The sequence below is a fragment of the Ruditapes philippinarum genome, unplaced genomic scaffold (assembly GCF_026571515.1).
Source record: "Ruditapes philippinarum isolate M1 unplaced genomic scaffold, ASM2657151v2 ctg5899_1_1_1_1, whole genome shotgun sequence".
Classification (NCBI taxonomy): domain Eukaryota; kingdom Metazoa; phylum Mollusca; class Bivalvia; order Venerida; family Veneridae; genus Ruditapes; species Ruditapes philippinarum.
In genome coordinates this window covers 21,335-48,694 of record NW_026862827.1, presented here as the reverse complement: position 1 = coordinate 48,694, position 27,360 = coordinate 21,335, and the positions used below count along the sequence as shown (strand labels likewise).

Here is a 27,360-nt window from a genome sequence, read left to right as displayed (position 1 = left end):
CCTTTTATTACCCTTCCAGATTTGTTCCGCCTTTTTGATTGGATATTGATCACCCGAAAGAAATTGATATAACCGAGCCAGACGGGTAATATACACACTAAATTTCCCCGTTTGGTACCCAACGTTGTAAACAACATGCGCTGAGGTGATGCGCGTACGGTTCGATTTTACGCGGTGTAAATTCCGATTTAAAAGCACTTTTTAACTGTCAAATGATCAATATTTACCAAAGTAGAGTAATGATACATATTACCATCAGTATCGAAAACAAATATGACCTTGTGAAAGCTTGATATTAATTACAAAAAAGTGCGTTCAATAGACTACTCCTTTTCTCTTATTTACTTTCGTAAGGTACGGGAAAAATACGTCATGTATTTATGTGACGTCATGTTGTGACGAAGAGGTATCCTAAAGGGAATCTTATTTCGACGTTTCATTTGAAGCAGCAATGATTTTTTAAAAAAATCGTCTAAACTCGGCAGGGTAGGGTAATAAAATTATTATTTTGGTTTTGGAGTGATATATGTGCATATATTACCTGCCAAGATAAAATATCACCCTCGCCTAACGGCTCGGGTGATATAAAATCTTAACAGGTAATATATCCACATATATCACTCCAAAACCAAAATAACATATAATAGATGTAGATTTTATTAGATTTTTTGTTTGAAAAATACTCGTACATATATAATTACATGTATATAAAATAAAAAATAGTATAAACCATAAATATTGGATGATATATAAAAAGTAAGGACATATTTTATCACCTTGTAAAAGAAACTACGGTAAATGCATTATATGTTTTAATATTCTGTCTTTTTTATGAGTTTATTGTATTTAATTTTAGATATTACTTATTATTTTTTATCCCTTGGTTTTGTACAAAAATATACCTTTTAGTGCTGATAAGGTTGTTAGATAAACCAGGCGTTGCTAATGGTAACTGACATGGCTATTAAGCCCACAGCTGTTATACTTTCAAACTTTCCATACCTGGCTTCTTCAGATATCATACATATAGTAAAATAACATGCTTTGAATAAATACTGTTTGTGTTAACAATAATAAAACATATGTTCATTAAAATGTACATATTACCTGATATATGCATGTATAAAAGGACACTTGACACATGTATAACAGTAACTAGATACCATATTCATGTGTAACCGGATTCTATATGCATGTGTAACTGTAACTAGATATCATCTGTAAGTATAACCGGACGCTATATGCATATTTACCGGGATTCTATATGTAAAACCGGATACACTATCTTATCGAAGAAGTATATTATATATTGTTACCCCTGGTTACTGTATATGAACTTGTTACATTTATAAATAATTAGTTTTTCTAGCTTAGTGTTATTGAAATATAAAATTTATATTTTTGATTGTACGTATTAGTTTTACAGAAATAAAACATTTAAAGCTAAAATAAGTAAAATTTAAATTAAATCTAAAGAATGAAAAGTATGATCAACATTATCAGAACAAAAAAACGAAAAGAAAAAAAAATAAATGAACAAAAAGCGTATGAATAATTAATTGTGATTTGTATGACGTATAAAACTAAATCATTTTTTAAATGAAATACAATGAAATCTTTTCAATATTTGACGACGGTTTTACACCCACAACAATTATGATTGAGAATGCTTGTTAGCAACATTTTATCATACAATAAATGTAACATCATTTGATATTTATCATAATTATATATTATATCATATCTTTTGTAAGGAATATAAACTTAAAGCTTAAACCACGTAAATAAATGTATTTAACTGTATACCGCTCAATGAAATATATGTTTATTAATTAAAGTTATTGTATATTATATGAATAGATATTATGCGAGTTCGATTTCAGACTTTTATTTTTTCTTGTATTATTATATACGTATCTGTGATAATTGATGTTCTTTTTAACTTCATGTCTAGTATGAAATAGATTTATAAATATAGAATTTAAAGTTGTAAAACGTGTTGTCGCTTTCTTTATTTAAATAACGTTTAATTTATTTATGTATGCACATGTACACCCGCCCGATAAGGCACAAAAGTAGCTTTCACTATTAAGTTCAGGCCCTAAGCATGCCACCAGTCATGATCTTAAAGGTTTTTATCGCAAAAAAGGCGATAACTTACATCCGCGCAATTTCAACAGAGTATTAATTAAAACATGAATTTTGAGCCAAAAAAATGGTCACTTTACATTGGTCAACTTTTAACATACAGTAACCTGTGAATAAATTGAAGGAGGTTAGCCCTGATAAGGGCTGTTTGTACCAATCAAAGGGTCTGCCTTTCAAGCCGTCAATGCGAACTACGGGCTCACGCACCCTAGTACCTTTCACCGTCGCCCTTGTCTACTTTGAAGGCCCCTCTCCTTAGCTCCAGTCAGGACATCAGCAGCCGGTTTTGGGAGTAACTAAGCTCGGCAACACAAAGTTGTATTAATTTGACCTCAAGGATCTGCCTTCTATGTACAGAATTAGCTGTCAAAAATTTAACATTAGTTCTTGGTGAAAAGAAGTCCACTCAATCTTCAAATCGTCTGCCGACTATCTGTGCCTATCCATGCCGTGCACAGTGTTTATATAAGCACAATACAATGACAAAACCTTGCTTCCCTTATATTATTGTATGTATTTTCAAGATTCTCTGTATTTAATTACATTACTAAGGCCTATGACCATATGTTTATAACTGTTTCAGTTAGATTCAATAATACACTCAAAGTTAAATGAAGACAGTAAGTAGATGGTACATCTTGATTTGTTTTGAGACTGGCGCGATTTTAAGTAAAAGTAAGCAACAAAGACATTCTAATAATAAAAACAACATAGTCACAAATATTCCAGGAGTGATTGTTTATTCATTTTCTTTCCACTGTTTTACAAAAACAAAAATACATCAAATTGATCGTAAATGTCTAGAAATGAGTACACATGTATTCATATTATCTGAAAGACACTTGCTTCCACATAAATGACGAATATTAACATAAACGTAAAGAGCGGAGCTTAATCACCAATATATACATGTATATAACATGTGTATTTACAGAAATAGATAAAATGGCTACACTACAATAAATTAATAATACTTGTACGTTGACAAACTTTACATGCACATACATTTTGTGATAAACAATATTGTCAGATAGTCCAGTTTCTTTCTGAATCAAAAGTTGTCTGCAATTACAAGCGGATACTTATGTTATGTAAAATAATTAGAAATTTTGTACAGAAACATGAAATGGATGATAACAAGTGACAGGTGTTATATGTAAACGATATTTGTGAACATTTTCTTTTATTCACGAGCACATATCATAAAATAACCTAATTCTTTGTGACTTTCATAATGGTCACTTCTAACGATATAGATATAACAAGATTTACAAGAGCCATTGACATTCTTTTTAATCCTATTTCTAAATTATGATGTAATATGCACATGTATGTTAATTAAGAAATAATATATCCCAAACAGTGATTTTATCGCTCAATAACATCACTGTTTGGAGTTCGGATGCGATGAATTATATCACGAGGGCGTAGCCCGAGTGATATAATGATGCGCATCTGAACGACAAACAGTGATGTTATCAAGCGATAAAATCACTGTTTTGGATATATTATTTCGATTCTAACACGACATCAACAAATAAATGCTGCCGTACCTGATATTAAGCATAATTGCGCCTGATTTGTTTCCGTACTTATTTTCAGCGCGTCACCTTTTTAGTGGTTACGTCACGTGTATAATGATTACGTCACATGTCTAAATATAGAACGTCAAACAGTGACTTTATAGCATAATAACACACACTTTTGGTTCTTCTATGTTCAATAGGGAAAAATGCGGGTCGTGTTAGAATACTGTAATAAAGTACTTTTATAACTTCTTTCACCAGTTTAACATTTTATGTTTGTTTAACAGCCAACTTAAGTGGTATCATCAAGGAACAGCAATAAGTGCATACTTCAGTCATAAACATGTGTCTAATTATTAAGATCATAATTATCTCTCATGTCCGGATGTACCTTCTCACATAACTATTATCATACTTAAAAACTAATGTATTCCTCCCAAAGAAAGATTAAAATTGTGAACAATTATCTATTTTTAATCAAATCAATCTTAAATGAATATATAATATAACATAAATAAATAAAATTTATATAAATATCGGATTCATGTAAGAGTGATATGAAATAATTTTAACCCGAAAAAGACGGAGGTTTACCGAGGCTAAAATTAACAATCTTAGATTAACAAAATAAAAGTCATTATATACTATCACGCAATTGTTTCATGATGCATACTGGCAAAATCACGTGATACATAATAAAACGGTAAATGTGACTTAATATTATATGGCAGTTCAAATAAGCACAAATATACCTTGTACATAATAAAGTGAAACTTCATCATTATAGTCCTGCTTGTAATTACATCAGCATAAATTAACTTGTAGGCTACATATACACGTATAATATTTCATTTAAAAATATTTCATTTAAATTTGAAACACATAAGTCACATAAGAAATAACAGTTTTGATTTATATATAAAAAGACAAATATATATTGCAGATTATAACTGACTGTTTTACTGGAAACAGGATGTTTCGGTGACTTAACATTACATCAAACATGTTATTTGGTGGGAAGTAAGCTGTCCTTGTGAAGCAAATCACAAGTTGAAAAATGTTTATAGAATTACCTTTGGTTCAATGCCTTAAATAGAAAGGTGCTACTGATTGTATTGCAGAAATTGTGAAATTAGTTAGATTCATTTAAAAGTTGAACGTCTTCAGGAGTTTGCATTGACATGTTACTGCTTTCATCAGCAATTTTATAAGTACATGTATTATGTGTTGTTTTCGTCATGCTCGTCACGTGATACAGGCACTCGAGTATCATCAGACAAGTTTTCGTCGTTTTCACCTGTAGCTTTACTCTTTCTCTGAAGTGTGCTGTATGTAACACTGTCAGAATATTTGACTGATTTGAAAGACCGGAATGTATCATAACTTTCTTCAGTTACAGTGTGATCATACACATTATTTTCTTCCATCTCACGATCATGGTGAGAATCTGGTGATTTAACTTTCAAATCTAATCGGTCGTAGTCTTCGTTCAGATTTCCAGCGGCACCATTGGTATCTGCAGGAGAGGCTTCCGTTTTTATCTTGAAATTTTCATATGAACAAGACATGTTTTGTTTTCTCAAAGTCTGTCGAATTGGTTTTTTCGGTTTAATTTTGTTCTCGCAGCTTTCTAATGTTGTGTCACTGTATTCGTTATTTACAACACTCTTTGTAGTAGTTGCACTTCTATCATCATTGCTTACAGAAATACTTTCCTGTAAACGTTTGTGATCTCGCCCTTTCTTTAACTTCCTTACTAAAACAATTACCACCAATACTAGAAGTGCAGCTAGGGAAACTGCTATAGCAGCGATCACACCTATGTGTATTGTGTTTTCATTAATATTTTCGTTCGAAGTTGTTTGTGCTGTTTGTGTCGTAGTCTTCACGGAAGGTATATTACATATATATTTCTTTTTCTCCGAACAATCATCAGGATCTAACACAAGCTTCATTCCCTTCTTGGTAACGGCTAAACATGTTTCTTTTACGTCATCTACTACTTCAAAGCTTCTATAAAGTCCCATCCAGTATTTATCATTTAAACGATTAGTTCTTTTATTAATTTTAGCAAACAAGTCTACATCTATTATTTTGCCTGACAAGACATTGCACCTTTCGTTCGCTCCAATCCAGCTAGTCTCTCTATTTTCAAGACAGAAAGCGAGGGTTTCGTTTGTCGTCTTAAAATAATCATCACAATTTAGTTGTCCTGTGGGCTTTTTGATACATATGAGGCCATCGACATCATCATGGTCAGTGTAACATGATCTAGTTTCATAACTGACGGTTTCCAAAACGCCTTTTGCAACAATGCATTGTCTTTTGTTGTTAAATGAAAACTTTTCCGAAATTTTGTAAACATTCATAGCACTACATGTATCTGTATCTGTGCTATTAAAATATATATTGTATGGCTCCTGATGAGTACAGTTTATATCATTAATGATTTTCACTTTGGTACTAATATCGTTATCTGCAATACAATAACATTTGTCTTTACATAAACCAATAAAGCCAAAGGACTTCGCTTGACATTTATCAACACAGTCAGTTATTGTTATTCCCGTGTTATCATAACTGTAATGGTGAGAGGAACCAAAATTTTCTTTGTAACAACCCTGCCAGTTTAAGAAACTAGAATAGCTAACATACCCAGAAATCCATGCCGTTTCGCCTTCTGTAAGCGAATATGCATCCGAATTTATTAAGTTCAGCATCACAAAGCCGTCCGATATTACATTTGTATAGTTTAATAAACCTCCGTTTTCTTTACAATTAAACTCTGCCATTGAATGGTTAAGAGGCTCCAGCCCGACGCAATTATCAACTACAAAGAAACATGTAAATATAATCCAAAACTGGTTCATCATTAATTCTTAATGGCTACAGACTCCAGTCATATTTATGTACAAGTGTTATAGTCATTTAGTTGTGACACATACATACACATTTATCATTGATCTTTTCCGGTTCAAATTGTACTTAATGTCAGACTATCATATTGTAACACGGCTTGCGATTGGCTTAAAAAAGTACAGGGAAAACTATAAGATTCAACCGGACCTCAGATATTATTATGCAAAAGGTTATGTATATAAGTATATAAACTATTTTCGAAACTGAAACTACATTATTTTTAAAAAAGTTAAGTAATCATAAGTCTGTAGTATAATTTTACCTTGGATACGTACGTTTTAAAAAGTGTATATGTCAGGTCTGTGACCAGCAGTGAATATCAATGAAAGGGGGATCCTCTTCAATGTCACTTGAGAATTATATTGGCTACCCCTATATAACGAGATGAGTCTGTTCATTCTCCAAGGAAAATCACATCTCTTTGCTGAAAACTCAATTTTAATTTTTGCTAATGGGCTATTTCTAAAACAATGTTAGTCTATGTAAAATCAATACGATAGTATGACCTAAATCTGCAAAGTGCATTTTACCATTCTTCCAATACCTAATACTAAATTTCAATTGATACTTTTTAAAACAGAGTTTGGCATTAATGTGTATTGTTCTTGTAACATAGGTCAAACATGAATTGTATATATTGATTCAAGTTTAATTTTAAAACAAGTTCTTGCAATTTTAATTCGAGTCTTTCTTTGAAAGAGCCAGAAGTGGTGTCATTTGTGGAAACAAATATGTTCATGACCTGAGTAAAGTTCGAACCCTGGTTCTCAGGCTTGACCGGCCGGTGGTCACCGTAAACTCTAAGTCACTGGCCTCATTTATCCTAGACAATACTGACAAGTCTACGAATACAATACTCACAGTGGAAAGTGTCATAAAATACTTTAAAGTGATACATAACGAACAACAATTTGTATGTTGTATATCTTCAAAGAAAGGGGATATAGATATTTAAATATTGGCATTTTAACACATAATAGTATTTTATCCTATAGAACTACAGTTTATTGGACACCCACAGAATAATTATTTTCTATGGCATAATATTAAAGTGCTATGTCCTGGCACCCAAAACATGAATAATACAACGATTCCAATGAGCGTGCATAAGAGTCTTGATGAAAGTAGCATACGGATTACTATTATACCAGAAATTTAAAATGAAGCTATATATTTCTATGCTTTATTTTCTCTAGGCAATGTGCGCATGCGTGCGAAAATGATGCAAAATCTTGATTCTGCATTGCAACGATGCGGGATGTTTTTTCAATAATTCTGTTTCTGGTTGACTCAATGTTTTATCCACCAATAAAAAGAAAAACAAAGTAAAAGATGAAAATATTTTGATAATACCTCATTATATACGGTATTATCTTAGATTAATGGTTCCAGATGTCTTTTTGAGTAATCAGTCCGGTATTAAGAATGTTTCTAAAATTATTTTTGAATTGGAGAAAAATCTTCCATCGAAGACTGATATAGGTTTGCAATATATACATATATATAGGTATCGTATTGTAGATAAAGCATGTTCCATTATTTACCTCATGTACATATAAATGATATGTTTCAACAGAGCAAGAAATTAAAACAGTCAAAGTCATGATGTTGAAAAAAATAGGTAACTGATTACATGTGTCTTAATAACATTCAACAGTTCTTTCCCTTCTACAAAACAATTATAATATATTGTTGCCAAATATATGTGAAAATAATCATTTTTAAGCATTACATGTGAGTAACATGTGTGTTGCAGATTCCGCCTGGCTTTAGTATAATTCTAGGTAGGAATAACATACGCCTTTAATAACAGTTTAGAAATACATTGTTTTATATTACAGGTATTCCTAACAAAATGAAATTTGTACTAATTGTAATAACGCCTTTTTGGAAGTCTTAAAAAGTAATCGGTAAAAGTGGTTGTAAATGTTAATGGAGATATATCGAATCATATTGATAATGTATTGTGCCAGTGATAATCTGGTTTAATTCATTATTTACTAATATTTACCATGGTGCTCATTTGGATTCAGATATAAAGGATGAGAACGTTGATAACAAAGGGTTGCCTACCAATGTTACTATTATCATTTTGAAATGAGAGTTCACAACTATGTAAAGCAATTGGAAACGATGTGACTGATAAAGAGCTTAAACAAAACACGTCTGCTCAACATTCTTTGTACGTGTTTTATTTAATGTATGCATAGACCGTGGTAGTTTCTTCTTTTGGGCTTCATGCATTTTCAATCATATTCCTTAGTCTTCCTCAGAAAAGCACTATCATACAAGGTATAGCTTGTAACATATCCACTGGCAATAAAATGAGTTATGCGATAAAGGTATCGCTATATATATGAGCCGGTTAAACGCCATTAATCGGCGAGTTTAAGCACTTTTAAAACATATTTTTGTGGGGAAACTTTTATTCATTTTATACAGAATTTATTTTGGTTTGATTGCGTAGAACATATAGACAGTCTCGAATCAGTCCCTAAAACTGCAGAGCTATAAGCTTCGTAATTGCTCCGCGCCCACAGGTGCAGAGCTATTGTGTTCACTATTTTTTGTCCATGAACCCGATTTTTATTACTTAATCCCTTCGATTTACAGCTAAAAATAAATTCGGAATCAAGAATTTCTTCCGATTTCTTTTATGTAAAGTCATATTTTGGTTTCCCCTTCGGTCATGCGCAGCCTATCATATTAATGAATGCGAACGGGAAGTAATTTCACGCCTCAACCGTTGGGTAGGCAGTTTAAATGACAAAACAAACATTAAACTTAAATTCGGTAATTTATTTCTTACATTTGTATCTTCTGTATGGAATTAATTATTATTTTGTATTACAAAGTGGGTTATGTATTTATTTTATTACTGTACATGAATTCGAATGCTATAAATAGATGACCTAGCTTTGCATTGCGAAAGTCCGAAAATCTATTTATAGAAATAGTTTTAGTTTTGAGTCTGAAACTAAACGAAACGGTCATTCGTGTCGCGCTACGATAATAAATCACGAACTGGAGAATTTTGCAGGAAATGAAATGCAAACATATTCAACCGGAAATTGAACTTTTTATAAATTTATCGAAAAAAAAATAAGTAGGCAATTTTTATGAATTATTATATCATAGTACTATCATTTTGAAATTGTCTTTTCCGTAGGTTCTATTCGCTACATTGATAGCTCATTCATTTTTAAGGCCCTAATTACACCACTGACATATTTTACCGTGAATATTTAAATCGACCCTGATTTCTCGAACTTTTGCTGTAAGAAGTTGATTCTATTTTATTTATGGCGGTTTGAGTGGAATGTTGATTTGCAAAATACTGTGTTTGTACATAACACACCGGTAGGAAGTTAGCAGTAGCAGTGAGCAGTAGCAGTAGCAGTAGCAAAATTATAAAACGTGAAGTTGGCAGTAGCAGTAGCTCAGCAGTAGCAGTAGCAAAATAATAAAACGTGAAGTTGGCAGTAGCAGTAGCTCAGCAGTAGCAGTAGCAAAACAATAAAACGTGAAGTTGGCAGTAGCAGTAGTTCAGCAGTAGCAGTAGCAAAACAATAAAACGTGAAGTTGGCAGTAGCAGTAGCTCAGCAGTAGCAGTAGCAAATTTATAAAACGTGAAGTTGGCAGTAGCAGTAGGACAGCAGTAGCAGTAGCAAAATAATAAAACGTGAAGTTGGCAGTAGCAGTAGCTCAGCAGTAGCAGTAGCAAAATAATAAAACGTGAAGTTGGCAGTAGCAGTAGCTCAGCAGTAGCAGTAGCAAAACAATAAAACGTGAAGTTGGCAGTAGCAGTAGCTCAGCAGTAGCAGTAGCAAATTTATAAAACGTGAAGTTGGCAGTAGCAGTAGGACAGCAGTAGCAGTAGCAAAATAATAAAACGTGAAGTTGGCAGTAGCAGTAGCTCAGCAGTAGCAGTAGCAAAATAATAAAACGTGAAGTTTGGCAGTAGCAGTAGCTCAGCAGTAGCAGTAGCAAAACAATAAAACGTGAATTTGGCAGTAGCAGTAGCTCAGCAGTAGCAGTAGCAAAACAATAAAACGTGAAGTTGGCAGTAGCAGTAGCTCAGCAGTAGCAGTAGCAAAACAATAAAACGTGAAGTTGGCAGTAGCAGTAGCTCAGCAGTAGCAGTAGCAAATTTATAAAACGTGAAGTTGGCAGTAGCAGTAGGACAGCAGTAGCAGTAGCAAATTTATAAAACGTGAATTTGGCAGTAGCAGTAGCTCAGCAGTAGCAGTAGCAAAATAATAAAACGTGAAGTGGCAGTAGCAGTAGCTCAGCAGTAGCAGTAGCAAAACAATAAAACGTGAAGTTGGCAGTAGCAGTAGCTCAGCAGTAGCAGTAGCAAAACAATAAAACGTGAAGTTGGCAGTAGCAGTAGGACAGCAGTAGCAGTAGCAAATTTATAAAACGTGAATTTGGCAGTAGCAGTAGCTCAGCAGTAGCAGTAGCAAATTTTATAAAACGTGAATTTGGCAGTAGCAGTAGCTCAGCAGTAGCAGTAGCAAATTTATAAAACGTGAAGTTGGAAGTAGCAGTAGCTCAGCAGTAGCAGTAGCAAAACAATAAAACGTGAAGTTGGCAGTAGCAGTAGCTCAGCAGTAGCAGTAGCAAAACAATAAAAACGTGAAGTTGGCAGTAGCAGTAGGACAGCAGTAGCAGTAGCAAATTTATAAAACGTGAATTTGGCAGTAGCAGTAGCTCAACAGTAGCAGTAGCAAAATAATAAAACGTGAAGTTGGCAGTAGCAGTAGCTCAGCAGTAGCAGTAGCAAAATAATAAAACGTGAAGTTGGCAGTAGCAGTAGCTCAGCAGTAGCAGTAGCAAAACATAAAACGTGAAGTTGGCAGTAGCAGTAGCTCAGCAGTAGCAGTAGCAAATTTATAAAACGTGAAGTTGGCAGTAGCAGTAGGACAGCAGTAGCAGTAGAAATTTATAAAAACGTGAATTTTGGCAGTAGCAGTAGCTCAGCAGTAGCAGTAGCAAAATAATAAAACGTGAAGTTGGCAGTAGCAGTAGCTCAGCAGTAGCAGTAGCAAAACAATAAAACGTGAAGTTGGCAGTAGCAGTAGCTCAGCAGTAGCAGTAGCAAAACAATAAAACGTCAAAAAGTTTACCTAGACATAAAATAAAGAGAAAAATTGTTTGTATGGATGTAATATCACAATAAATTCACTTGAACACCAAAAATTTTTATTTTCAATAGTGGCTGTGCCACTCTTGAAATATATCACTTTTGGTGCCCACTCTGTGAAATTATATATTACACTGAAACCAACAATTATGTTCAATGTAAAGTTCCCTCGTCAAAGAGATTGAATGATTACTTTCATATTACTTTCATATGAGAGGCAATTGACATGTGTAAGATACAAATTTATTTTCCACAGCAAACGGAATTAAAAAGGAAGTCAATCCTGAAAAGCTTTTTATACCTTTAGTCTATTACAGCAAACTTCATAAGAAATGTTACTATTTCAGGGACTTCTTGGAACAGTCGGATGCCGGTTTGTCAAGATTGAATGTAGAAGAATTTCAAGTATGTAATCAATGTTTAGCTGAAACAATAAACAGAATATAATTGTTCTTTTAGATGTATGATCTTGTATTATTTCACAGAGTGAAAGTTAAAATTGCTATTTTCACAAGAGCCGAAGTCACAAGTGTAAATGATAACTTTTATGTTAACAAGTGAGTTTGGCATAAAACTATTTTAAAAACCCGTGGCCTTTTTAGATATTTTTATAAAAAATAGGCAAAACGTCAGGGTATTTTTTTCACAAAATGATGTCATTGATGTGACATAGAAGTGATATTGATGTGATAAATAGGAAATGCCTAATGTCTTTGTTATACATGGGCATGGGAACACAAATATTATTAGGGAAATGATCGGCTATTCATTTATATTTCAGTAAATTACTGAAAAGCATAAAATAAATACAATTCCAACATTACAAAAGTACTCTGCATGAATAGAGTAAAAGTTCCTATCCATTAAAATGTATATGAAATTTTAAAAAAGGTTTTCAATCATTATATGTAATTAAATAGATTAAATAGCTTTTTTGATAGTTTTTTCAGGGTATCTAGCTGGTCATTACACGATTTTTTGTCAGCTCACCTGCTGACATTGTGAGCTTTTGTGATCTCCTGTAGCCTGTAAATGATTTCTTAAAACAATATCTTCTCATTAACCACCAGAGAAATTTCCTCTAAACATCACAAGAAGGTACCTTGGGTAAAGTTCTACCAAAGTTGTTAAAAGAATTTCATTCCATACATAATTCTGGTTTCCATGGCAACAAATACATTAAAAAGAAATAAATTCAAAAATTTGATTCTGAAAACCACTGTGCCCAAGCTTAGATATATTGTATGCAGCATTGTCTATAGGTACTTCATGATGATTGCCCAAATTAATAAGCTGCAGTCAAAAATGACCCGACCCCAGGGGTCACAAGTTTTATAATACTCGTTTATAAAATATTTTTAGAAAGATTTTCTTTCCAAAACCACTGGGCTTGGAGTTTAAATATTTAGTATGTAGCATTGTTTAGAGTTTTTTTGCCAATACTTTTTATCTTTTTTTTCCACTGGTATTAAAAAGGCCCAAGGGTGTCAAATTTTACACAGACTTGTAGGAAAGCTTTCCAGATAGTCTTCAAAACTGCTTGGTCTAGAGCCTAGATATTTACTTTGTAGCATTATCTTGAGGGCTTTTACGAAGAATGTTCAAATTGCTTTGTTAGGGTCAAAAATGAGACCTACCCGCGGATCACAAGTTTTACAATGACTTATATAGGACATTATAGGAACAAAACTTTTACAAAACTGATATGTCTAGAGGTTTGGTAATTAGTATGTAGTTTCATCTAGTTGTCCATGACATTATTCTGCTTGGGTCAAAAATGACTCTTCCACATGGGTTAAGTTTCATATAGACTTATATAGGAAAATATATGGACATCTCCTTCAAACCCATAAGGCATAGAGCTTAAATATTTTATACATGTACTTAGCATCATCTACAGGTCTTCACCAACTTTGTTTACTTGCAAGGTTTACATAGATTAAGATTTTAAAAATGTTCTTCAATATCACAGTGCTTAAAGCTAAATTCTAACACTCACGCTGTTATGTTTTCACCCTCGATTGCATAGTTTACAAAGCATTTAAAAGCAACAATAAAAAGCATTTTTATTTATATTTTCAGTTTGTATAATGTTTTCTTTTCATACAATACCGAAATGATATCTCACATACACTAACGCCTCATATTAAATCCATATCAGTTAATAAATATTTTGACAAAACGGCGCCAATCCGTCAGCAGCGTAATGACGTCATCTTAAGTAAACAACTCATTCATAAACAAGCTAACGTTATTTCATACATACAAGAACAACATGGGGCATTGATGTAAACGTAATACGACGTAAGTTTTAATTGTTGAAAACTTGATAAAATAACGTTTATTTTTTTATAATTTCTTTTGTTTGATAATTTCTATATCTTCGCAGTAGGGTTGAAAATCGAACAGCGTTATACGAAAATCGGCACCGTTAGTTATTTCCGCTTGAAAAATAACATTAGTGATTTTCCTTATTTTGTCGTGTTAGAATCGAAATAACATCGGCCTGAGAGGTGTATATCGGCTATTTAACACCAGTTTTGTCGTTTTGATGCGACAAAATTAACCACTCAGGCCTACGGCCTTCGTGGTCAATTCCTACGCATCAAAACTCCAAACCGGTGTTAAATAGCCGATATACACCTCTCAGGCCGATGTTATTTCTTAAATTTATGTTTTTTTAGCATCATCTATAGAGATCCTATACAAATTGTCCTGGGGTCAAAAATGGCCCCACTCTAAGGGTCACCAGTTTTATTCAGACATTATAGGAACTACTCGAATTAAAAATTTAAACCTCACTTTAAGACATACAGTTTAGATTTTTATAATGTTAATATAATCTAAAACTCTACAGGAAGTAAACTTTAACACCAGGACTTGAACTCAGGTGGGCAATTTAAGACCATGATGGAAAGAAAACTTGAAAATTACCCATGCACAGTATGAAGTAATACTAGATTTTACATATGATGAATAAAACAAACCAACATGCAAAGTAGCCATGTCTGTAGGTAAAATTAATTGTAAAGCACAAGAAGGATCCAATCATTTCTTCGAGTAGTATATGTCATTTCATTATTTTTAGGATTTACCAAAGCAGCAGAACAGTAATGATTGCGGTGTGTTCATGTGTCAGTTTGGGGTGTGCAGGGCTTTTAAAAAGCATGTTAATTTCACACAGGTATAAAGTAATGTCTTTAATTGGTGATTAAGTAATTAAGAATGACAGACAAAATATAAATTTATTATATAGTGTTAAGTAAAATAGTGAAATATATAAGTGAATTTACATTGATGCAATTTTCTGTTTCAAAGCAAGGAAAATATCCAAATATACCAGTTTGGATTAACTCCAAAGTGTATACCGGAAAGCAAACTGTGATAACGTCAATTACATGACACAACATATATCATACTTTCTTTGTTCATTTGTAGCTTGTAAAACCTCATCCAATTCAATAAGAAAACAGAAGAGCATCAGCAAAAGATTAATTAATGCTACATATAGAAAAACTTGAATAATATTCAATCAAAATGTGTTAAGTTATCATATTATTTATATTATAAATTAATGTAGAGCATTTATGACTTCCGAAAATTGAGAGCATTATATATATTTATCACATAAACCGCGGCGCAGGAGTGTAATAAAGCCATTTAATAAAATGATATTACACTACTGTAATAACACTTTGACGTGACGTCATTTGCGCTATATATAAATATAGCGTTAAAGCGCGCTAATGTTAGCGTTACACTATAGACGCGTCGTTGAAATATTGCTCATTTTAACAGTTTACTGTTCTTATTTTATAAATGTGATAAAAAGAATATTATATTCGTGTAGATTCAATACTAAATTTATTAAACTTGTTGAATAAAACAATATTATGCTCGCCAGAAGGCTCACATAATATGATTTTATTCAACTCGTTCAATAAATTTAGTATTAAACTATACTCATTCAATATCCTCTATTTATGGAAGTCAAGTGCAGTTTAAATTACCTTCATGTTATACATGTCATTGTGTTGACAGTAGCAGTTTGGCTTGTAAAATATGTTTATTAACCTTGTTTAAATGTATGTATATTTAGATATACATCATATTCATTACAATTTTTCGCTACAAGCAAGGATCACACAAATATTTAAGTAATTTTTGACACAAAAATAAACTCGAGGAATAAAGTTTGGTGAGTAGAGTGGACAAACCCCACACCTTTGATTTTATAGAGTGGACATAACCCCACCCTTTTTATTTTCCCCCACCAAAAAGGCAGCGGGGGATATAGAAATAGTCTCTATCCGTCAGTGTTTCCGTCCCACATTTTGTCCGGAGCAAATCTCATTAAGTGTTTGAGGTATCAACTTGAAGCTTCATAGGTGGATAGATCATATTGTGGAGGAGTGCAGTACACAGGAATGATAACTATCCTACATAATCTTTCAGTTATTGCTCTTTGATATTTTTCAAACTTAATTTTTGTCCAGAGCATAACTCAAAAAGTCTTTGAGATGTCAACATGAAACTTCATATGTGGATAGATCTTATTGAAGGAGGAATGCTGTGCGCAAGAATGATAACCCTACCTTTTACAATTTTTGAGTTATTGCCCTTTGTTATTTTCCATAATTTTTGTCCGTTTCCATACTTTTTTATCTCAAAAAGTGTTGGAGTTATCAACTTGAAACTAAATAGCTGGGTAGATCTCATTGAGGAGGAGTCCAGCACACAAGAATGATAACCTACCCTGCATTATTTTTCAATTATTGCCCTTTGTTATTTTCAGCCATCAGTATTCACATAGTTTTCATTACCAAAAGACCTCTTAAAATTGAATTTTTCTGCTCTACTACATATACATTCTTCCAATGAGCAAACACATACGGCAGGGGATTGCCATGTTAACATGGCTCTTGTTACTTATTTGTATAGACAATAAATAACCAAAATTATTGACTTTTAGAATAATTAATGTTAACTAAGGTTAATGGATGTTTACCCTTTGATTTTTATTCAACAAAGTTTGTCATATTAATTTTGTATAGTCTTTTATTATTCAATCATATTGCATTGTATACTGAAATGAAATATAAGATACCGTTTATTATCATAATCAAAGGAACTATGTAAAATGATTAAAGTAACTGTACAATGTATATTAAACTTTTTAGTAAATCTTTTCTTACAAGAACTTTCATGATCAAAGTATTATGAATTGTATGTTAACAAATAAGTAGAAAGTGTGGGGTTATGTACACTCTGGAAAATTAAATCTGTGGTGTTTTGTCCCCTCTATAAAATGTTGAGGTGTGGGGTTTTGTTGTACATTCTGCAAAAACATATTATGTATGTCTGTTCATGTTTTAATAACTGCTTAAAAATGTCAATATGAAATTAGGCACTTAAACAAGTTTCACAAATTAATATAGTTGGTATGGTTACTTCTACATATACTAAGGCCTTTCTGACCCATTGTTTTCTGCATTCGTATATTTCAGGAGCATATTCAACAATACAGAAATGCCATGTTGGTGGAGTGTATGGCTGGGAGGTTGATGCCTCGCTTCTGAAAATAAATCAGCTACATGACAGGGAAAAAAAATCATGATTGAAAACTGCTTATTTGTACCCGAAACAAACAAACAAATTAAAGTTTTCTATCTGTTTGATATTTAAGCATTACTTATAACATGCAGTAATATTTTCTGTTTGTTATCAGTTTGAACTATATTTCCATTATTTTTAAATTATGTCATTTGGTAATTGTTTTTAAAAATTTGATCGGTGGTAATCCATTTTTATGAGATAAAAAAAATCTCACTTATCCAGAAATAATTTTATTGTGAAATAAGAAATACAATGTACTATACAAAATCATTTGCATTAGGTATTTGTCCAGTTCTTTTAGAGCAGTTCATGTTTGGCATTGGCCCCACGAGTGTTCATTAACCCAGAGATTGCAGTGTAATTTTGCTACCTTGTGTCAACTGTGTCGATGTTTATCAAACGGTCTTTTTTGTATTATAATGAGTAATAAATAGAGACAACAAAATGTGTGCTTATTGTAGTGTCATCTTTACTGAAAGGTCCAGTCATCTTGACATTAGACACTTTATCCCCTAATTCCTTTTCTGCCAGGCACTACAAAGTTGTGTGTACAATATCCCATATAAGTCCCTTACTGGTTTAGCCAGAGGGAACTTTGGGTTTTCCCTCTGTCCGTCTGTCTGTCTGTCTGCCTTCCATCCACAAAACTGGATCCCAAGATAACGCAAAAAGTACTGAAAATATTTGCATGATATATGGGTAGATGGCAATCTTGAGATTATGCACGTATTTTTCTTTTTAGCTCACCTGTCACAAAGTGACAGTGTGAGCTTTTGTGATCGCTTTTCGTCCGGCGTCTGTCCATCCGTCCGTCCATCGTCCGTCCGTAAACTTTTACTTTAAATGACATCTCCTCATAAACCACTAAGCCAATTTCATCCAAACTTCACAGGAATGTTCCTTTTGTGGTCACCTTTAAAATTTGTTCAAAGAATTTAATTCCATGCAGAACTCTGGTAACCATGGCAACCGAAAAAAAACACTTTAAATATCTTCTTTTAAAAAACCATAAGAGCTAGAGCTTAGATATTTGGCATGAAATATCTTCTAGTGAGTGTCTACCAAGTTTGTTCAAATAAAAGCCCTGGGGTCAAAATTGGCCCCGCCCCGGGGGTCATTGATTTTCCAAATATGCATTATCATATAGTAAAAACTTAAAAAATCTTCTTTTAAAGAACCCAAAGAGCTAGAGCTAAGATATTTAGCATGAAACATGTTCTAATGGGTATCTACCAAGTTTGTTCAAATAAAAGCCCTGGGGTCAAAATTGGCCCCGCCCTGGGGGTCATTGATTTTCCCTATATGCATATTGTAAAAACTTAAAAAATCTTCTTTTAAAGAACTCAAAGAGCTATGGCTAAGATATTGAGCATCAAACATGTTCTAATAGGTGTCTACCAAGTTTGTTCAAATAAAAGCCCTGGGGTCAAAATTTGCCCACGCCCCAGGGGGTCATTGATTTTCCCTATATGCATATAGTAAAAACTTAAAAAATCTTCTTTTAAAGAACCAAAAGAGTTAGAGCTAAGATATTTAGCATGAAAACATGTTCTAATAAGTGTCTACCAAGTTTGTTCAAATAAAAGCCCTGGGGTCAAAATTGGCCCCGCCCTGGGGGGTCATTGATTTTCCAAATATGCATATAGTAAAAACTTAAAAAATCTTCTTTTAAAGAACTCAAAGAGCTATGGCTAAGATATTGAGCATCAAACATGTTCTAATAGGTGTCTACCAAGTTTGTTCAAATAAAAGCCCTGGGGTCAAAATTTGCCCACGCCCCAGGGGGTCATTGATTTTCCCTATATGCATATAGTAAAAACTTAAAAAATCTTCTTTTAAAGAACCAAAAGAGTTAGAGCTAAGATATTTAGCATGAAACATGTTCTAATAAGTGTCTACCAAGTTTGTTCAAATAAAAGCCCTGGGGTCAAAATTGGCCCCGCCCTGGGGGGTCATTGATTTTCCAAATATGCATATAGTAAAAACTTAAAAAATCTTCTTTTAAAGAACTCAAAGAGCTATGGCTAAGATATTTAGCATCAAACATGTTCAAATAGGTGTCTACCAAGTTTGTTCAAATAAAAGCCCTGGGGTCAAAATTGGCACCGCCCCGGGGGTCATTGATTTTTCTTATATGTGTATAGCAAAAACTTAAAAAATCTTCTTTCAAAAAACCCAAATAGCTAGAGTTAAGATATTAAGCATGAAACATCTTTTAGTGAGTGTCTACAAAGTTTGTTCAAATAAAAGACCTGGGGTCAAAATTGGCCCCGCCCCGGGGGTCATTGATTTTCTTTATATGTGTATAGCAAAAACTTAAAATCTTCTTTGAAAAAACCCAAATAGCTAGAGTTTAGATATTAAGCATGAAACATCTTCTAGTAAGTGTCTACAAAGTTTGTTCAAATAAAAGCCCTGGGGTCAAAACTGGCCCGGCCCCAGGTGTGTCATTGTTTTTAACTATATGTGTATAGTTAAAACTTAAAAAAAATCTTCTTTTAAAAAGCCCAATGAGGTAGAGCTTAGATGTTTAGCATGAAACATCTTCTCATAGGTGTCTACCAAGTTTGTGCAAATAAAAGCCCTTGGGTTAAATTGGCCCTGCAACGTGTGTGGGGGGGGGGGCCTATATACAGGTGAGCGACCTCAGGGCCATCATGGCCCTCTTGTCTTACTATGTTGAAAACTGTGCTTGCTATGGTAACAAATAGACTGAAAATATGGCTAATTTAACACATAAACTGAATCCAGTTATAACACAAAAAGAAATGAAGATATCTTTATGAAACTTAAAATATGGGTAGATGGTAGTATGGAGATTATGCTCGTCTTTTTCTTTTCTTCCTTTGTTGAAAAATGTGGTTGCTATGGCAACAAATAGGCTGAAAAATATGGCAAATTTAACAATATTTGTGATTTCAAAGTTCTGAAAACATTTGTATGATACTTAAAATATGTATATAATGGATAGGTGACAGTAAAGAGATTATACACATCATTTTAATCTTGACTATAGGGAAAATATTGAGAGCTGTTTTACTCGCCAAGCGTCTGCGACCGTGTCAAGATTTCTGATTCAAGTTTTAACAGTTTTTCACTATAAGTTTTTTATTTCTTAAGGTATTTACTTCACACTTTAAATACAAATGTATATGTTTCTGATCATCCACATAAGGTTTACAACTTGAGCATAAAAATATCAGAATTACCACCCTTGACCTTAGAATAGTCATGATTCTTTATTTCTAAATGTCTCTACTTCAAACTTCATACTGATGTTTCTTGTCACTCAAATCATTTGTAAGAAGGTTCAATACTCTGACTATTTTCAGAATAATGTTCCCATTGAACTTAGATTTTTTTACATTATCTAGAAATTATTTTTTACTTAAACTTCTTCATTTCTTAAAGCATTTACTCCAAACTCCCACATCATAAAAATATGACAAGGGTTATAAATCTAGCGTTTATATTTCCAGAATTATCTCCTCCTTAAACTTTGAATTTTTCTTATTCATTCTTAAACTTTTTAATTTCTCCATGGATTTACTTCAAATATAAAATAAGACATTCATTATCAACACTTACATCATATGTGATTAGATTTTATAAGTCATGGGTTTCACTTTGAGCTTGAAATTTATTTGATTCTTTATGCTTCCCGAAGGGTAAGCAATATAGTCGCCGCTTTCTCCGGCTGTCTTTCTGTTCATCTGCTATTCTTGTATGAAACATAACTTTCAAACAACAATAGGTATCAACATGAAACTTTGTATGTAGATAGATCTCATTGGGTAGAAGTGCAGTGCAAAAGAACCTTAACTATGTCTTGCCTAATTTTGGAGTGATTGCCCTTTGTTCATTTTAACATCCAGGACATATCTCTAAAACTATAAGAGATATCAACATGAAACTTTATAGGCAGATAGATCTCATTGAGTAGAAGTGCAGTGCAGAAGAAACATAACTCTGTCTTGCCTAATATTGGAGTTTCTGCCCGTTTGTTCATTTTTACACTTTAAACTTTGTCTGGGACATAACTCTAAAATTATAAGAGATATCAACATGAAACTTTGTAGGTAGGTAAATGCCATTGGGTAGAAGTGCAGCGCAAAAGAACCATAATTCTGTCTTGCCTTATTTTGGAGTTATTGCCCTTTATTCATTTTTACACTTTGAACTTTGTCCTGGTCATAACTCTAAAACTAATGAAACTTGTAGGCAGATAGATCTCATCAAGAAGAAGTGCAGTGCAAAAGAAACATAACTCTGTCTTGCCTAATTTTGGAGTTATTGCCTTTTGTTGGGTAGAAGTGCATTGCAAAAAAACAAAACTTTGCCTTTCTTAATTTTGGAGTTATTGCCCTTTGTTTATTTTACACTCTGAACTTTGTCTATGACATAACTCAACATAACAAGAGGTAAACTTTCCAGTTTCCAAGCCCTTTTCGAGGAGCATCAACTGGTTCTTGTTTTTTAATACTTTAAAATTATTTTTTCACTTCTTCTTTGTGACTTTAAACTTAATATTAAGATAATATGTTCGTTGTTACACTTACATCATGTATGACAATGTTCTTAAGTCTAGCATCTTTATTTCAAGAGTAATCTCTTAGTTTTAAGAGTTTTACTTTTAAAATTTATATTCTGGTAACCTCCATTTACACTCTTTGTCTTTCAGTCCGTCTGTCTGTCCATTCCTAAAACATGTTGTCTGATATCACTTAAAGATTTTTTCCAACAAATATCTTTAAAGAGAGAAAAGTTTAAAACATTAGTTATACATAATCTTCTTACAAGGCAGGGAAACTTAATACATTACTTTGAGATAGACTAACTTAGAACTCGAACTATTTCAGTTCTTATTCATGCTATTTATTCATTCAATGACATAATTGAATGGCCAATCAGAATGTTGTTGGGGTTTTACCGGTTGAGGACTTATGGATTGCTTGCAGTACCATGATAATTGCTTGTTGAACTAGTTGGTGGCCTTCAAACTTGTAGTCGAGATTCAAGTATTCGACCTCGCACTTCCAATACGTTCGTCTTTATCACAAAGTACTTTTATGCAAATTGGATTTTAAGCGTCGGTACTAGTACCGGTTGCCCAACGTACACAGAGGTAGGTTAACTTATGCCTATGTTTATATATATATAATTTGTTTACAAATATTTCCAATCCTTGCAGAATTCGTGTTGTTGCATACGACCGTAAAAAAACTTTTAACGCTTCTTGCGATGACATTTTGATTTTCGAGTATATATATCAAAATGAAATTCGGTTTTCGTAGGTAAAGCCGAAGTGAAGTGACTGTTTATCTGAATCTAGTTAGGGAATAGATATCAATTCTGAGATCATTGTAGAATAATGCACGGTTTGAGTTCAAATGCGTAGTAATATAATCACGAACGCCGATAGGCCTGAGTGATTAATTACAAAGCATTTGAACGAAAAACGTGTATTATTATACAATAATGCACGAAGAATTAATATCTATTTCCATTCTAACACGTCAAGAAAAAATATAATTACTATTATTATGCTGGACTTTATGTTTGGTGGTTGAATTTGTTTTCGTCTCAGAGTTTCCAATAGAAATGTTTTTAAAGGCCGTTCCTGTGGGTTGAAAAAAAACTCGTTAAATCTACCGTGTGTAGATAACTAATTTTGAAAACGTTGATATAGAGGATATTTGTTTAGTTCAGTGTAAGATCGGAATATATTTGAAACCGAGTGAACACCAAAAGGTATATTTCACGAGTGGCCCAGCCACGAGTGAAATATGAACTTTTGGTGTTCACAAGGTGAAATATATTTCAATCTTTCACTAAATAAAAAAAATGCCTTTTTATTACATGCCAAGAAACGTTTTAAAAAGTCATTTAACCTAATACTGAATGAAAAGCGCGACAAATAATAATACAACGTGACGTCATTTACGACGTCACGACATTAAGTTGGTACCCAGTACTGTGCACGCTGGTATTTCACTGAAACAACGTAAGGAGCTTAAATTCAAAACAGTGAAATTATCAAAGTGGTAATTTCACTGTTTCAAACAGTGAAATTACCAGTTTTATATCACTGATATATTTCTATAAACCACCGGAAAGCATGTAGATTTAATAAAAAAACTGTGTTTGTTTATTTTCTTTCATTCTATAATTATTCCAAGCGAAATACAAATTATTAAAAGTGAAATGAATGTAAAACTTAACTCGTTTGCGACATTAAAATATCTTTCTTGATTTGATTGTTTTCCACGTGCTGTTTAGCGCTACATTGTGACGCAACGTAAACAACACTTTAAACGTCTGTACAGCGTTAACGACTGAATTAAAGATATTGGTGTTCGGATTCATTTTTTTCATTCTAGAATGATAGTTTTCACAACAAAATTCGACAAAAAAATGTTTTTATTTATCAGATTGTTCAAACAAATGGCGCCCTCAATGTTAAAATACACAGGGAGATAATAAGAATGGCGAGTGCATTGTTGTATAATAATGCACGCTTCGGGCCTTCTTTGTTTATATAGAAAAAATTCAAATAGTGTTAGAATGTTAAATAAATTACGGTCATTGACGTCCGAATGGCGATTGTAGCACGATAAATTGACGCGATATTGCTATGCAAAACGAAAATCCCGCTTGCGCCGGTTCACCCTGAGAAATATTGAGCTACTTTTTGCTGCATTTTCCCTCTAAAACATAGCAGTGAAATCGCGAAAATGCGTTGCTGTTCTACTGCTACAACGTAACTGCTATTGCTGTGCTACTGCTACTGCTGAATTCACGTTTTATAAATTTGCTACTGCTACTGCTGTCCTACTGCTACTGCCAAATTCACGTTTTATTATTTTGCTACTGCTACTGCTGAGCTACTGCTACTGCCAAATTCACGTTTTATAAATTTGCTACTGCTACTGCTGTCCTACTGCTACTGCCAAATTCACGTTTTATAAATTTGCTACTGCTACTGCTGTCCTACTGCTACTGCCAACTTCACGTTTTATTGTTTTGCTACTGCTACTGCTGATCTACTGCTACTGCCAACTTCACGTTTTATTGTTTTGCTACTGCTACTGCTGAGCTACTGCTACTGCCAACTTCACGTTTTATTATTTTGCAACTGCTACTGCTGAGCTACTGCTACTGCCAAATTCAAGTTTTTATAAATTTGCTACTGCTACTGCTGAGCTACTGCTACTGCCAACTTCACGTTTTATAATTTTGCCACTGCTCCTGCTGAGCTACTGCTATTGCCAACTTCACGTTTTATAAAATTTGCTACTGCTACTGCTGTCCTACTGCTACTGCCAACTTCACGTTTTATAAATTTGCTACTGCTACTGCTGTCCTACTGCTACTGCCAACTTCACGTTTTATAAATTTACTACTGCTGTCCTACTGCTACATCCAACTTCACGTTTTATTATTTTGCTACTGCTACTGCTGAGCTACTGCTACTGCCAACTTCACGTTTTATAAATTTGCTACTGCTACTGCTGAGTTACTGCTACTGCCAAATGCACGTTTTATAAATTTGCTACTGCTACTGCTGAGCTACTGCTACTGCCAACTTCACGTTTTATTGTTTTGCTACTGCTACTGCTGAGCTACTGCTACTGCCAACTTCACGTTTTATTGTTTTGCTACTGCTACTGCTGAGCTACTGCTACTGCCAACTTCACGTTTATTGTTTTGCTACTGCTACTGCTGAGCTACTGCTACTGCCAAATTCACGTTTACAATTTTGCTACTGCTACTGCTGAGCTACTGCTACTGCCAAATTCACGTTTTATAAATTTGCTACTGCTACTGCTGAGCTACTGCTACTGCCAAATTCACGTTTTATAAATTTGCTACTGCTACTGCTGAGCTACTGCTACTTGCCAACTTCACGTTTTCTAATTTTGATACTGCTACTGCTGAGCTACTGCTACTGCCAACTTCACGTTTTATTATTTTGCTACTGCTACTGCTGAGCTACTGCTACTGCCAACTTCACGTTTTATAAATTTGCTACTGCTACTGCTGTCCTACTGCTACTGCCAAATTCACGTTTTATAAATTTGCTACTGCTACTGCTGTCCTACTGCTACTGCCAACTTCACGTTTTATAAATTTGCTACTGCTACTGCTGAGCTACTGCTACTGCCAACTTCACGTTTTATTATTTTGCTACTGCTACTGCTGTGCTACTGCTACTGCTAACTTCACGTTTCCTACTGCTGCTACTGCTACTGCCTACTTCCCATTTGTATTTTAACAACAGAAACTTTCGTCTGCAGTTTAAACATGAGGTGTATCGGGTTTATTGATGGGATTTAATAAATCACGTGATAAGGATCACGTAAAGAAACGAAAAAGACCGAAGAGTTACGATTACAGTTTTGAGGAGACACAGCCGCAACAGTATTCCATAGAATATTATGACGAAGAATAACCGCCGTTTAATATACGGAGAATTGAAGTCGAGTCAGACGAAGATTTACGATAGTTGACGAAGATTTGCGTAATTTACGATATGTGACGACAGATTTTGAAATCTAAGTAAAATAGATAACGAAAGCACATTATCTTAATGAACAAATCATACCTTGCCGCTTTAGGTGGTAGATCTATTTGATATATCTAGAAAGAATTGTGCGAGAACACGTATTATAAAGTGATTGTCATGAATAATGTATGAACTTATGTTTAAAGAACTATTTGAAAAAACCTTATAGATGTAGATTTAATTAGATTGTTTGTTTGAAAAATAGTTATATATAAAAATTAAAACATATAAACCATAAATATTGGAAGACATATAAAAAGTAAAGACATATTTTATCACCTTGCAAACGAAAGTACGCTAGATGCATTATATTTCTATATTTTTTTTAATTTTTGCTTTTTTGATGGGTTTATTGGATTTAATTTTAGTTATTACTTTTTACCCCTTAGTTTTGTATGAAGATATACAATTTAGTGTTGATAAAGTGATGAGATTAACCACTCGTTACTAATGATAACTGACTAAGCTATTTAACTTAAAGTTACTCTGTACGCCCACATTTTTTATACTTACAAACATTTTTGTTGAACTTTCAATACCTGGCTTCTGAGATCATACATATTATATAAATAACACATGGGTTTGTGGGTAACAGTAAAAATATCATCCCGAGGAAAATACTGTTACCCGAGGCGTAGCCAAGGGTAACAGTATTTTATCGAGTGATGATATTTTTACTGTAACACACAAACCCATGTGTTATTTATTTTATTACCCCGAACAAATACTTTGATGATCTGAATTTGTAAACTAAATCTAACTGTTACAAAAATAAACCAAGAGTAGCAATAACTAAACTGTCCTTACCTTGCAAGTTTTAAGTACCGTAGGCCTACTTGAGAAGCTGTTTTTCTTTTATTTTTTAAGCAAGTGATGATATCTACCGGTCATAAACATACAATAAGCTGTGTTTTATTTAGAAAACAAAACACTAACCCATTTATAAGGTTACGATCTGTGAAATCTGATCCTTTTGTATCCAGAATATTCATCGCATGGTTTTTGACAAAGTGCATTTACAAAACGATGATATCCTACAGATGTCTGTCCACCAACTCTATCTGTAACGTTTCACTGGTTAAAATTGTTAATTAATCCTTTGTTTGCATGCTTTAATCGTCTGCATGTTCCAGTTTGACACAAAATTATTCACATTACAATTACTTCCGTTGAAAACGGATGTTTACTTTTTGACCATTCAACAAAAAGATATTTTATACGCGAAAAGAACTCTAGGGTGCAAAGAAATAACTTATATGAGAGACATAGTTACTTTGGTGATGCCCTAGGCCCTATCGTCGAAAATAAGAATGAATCGAGTGAAATAGCTGCCATTTTATTTCATTTTATTTAGAAAATAGACCACGTGATCAGACTTTATACTGTTAAAGAATACTGTTATCTATGTAACAGTACAAAATTCTTAGTCACGTGGTACA

The 27,360-nt window shown here is 33.3% G+C and overlaps 1 long non-coding RNA gene across 1 annotated transcript; it reads left to right on the top strand.

Annotated features, from left to right (window-relative positions):
• The first annotated feature begins 12,076 nt into the window (after positions 1-12,076).
• LOC132720324 (uncharacterized) lies at positions 12,077-18,011 on the top strand. The gene is made up of 3 exons (XR_009624324.1): positions 12,077-12,144; positions 14,828-14,923; positions 17,247-18,011. It is a non-coding gene; the product is annotated as an uncharacterized LOC132720324 (long non-coding RNA).
• The last annotated feature ends 9,349 nt before the right edge of the window (positions 18,012-27,360 follow it).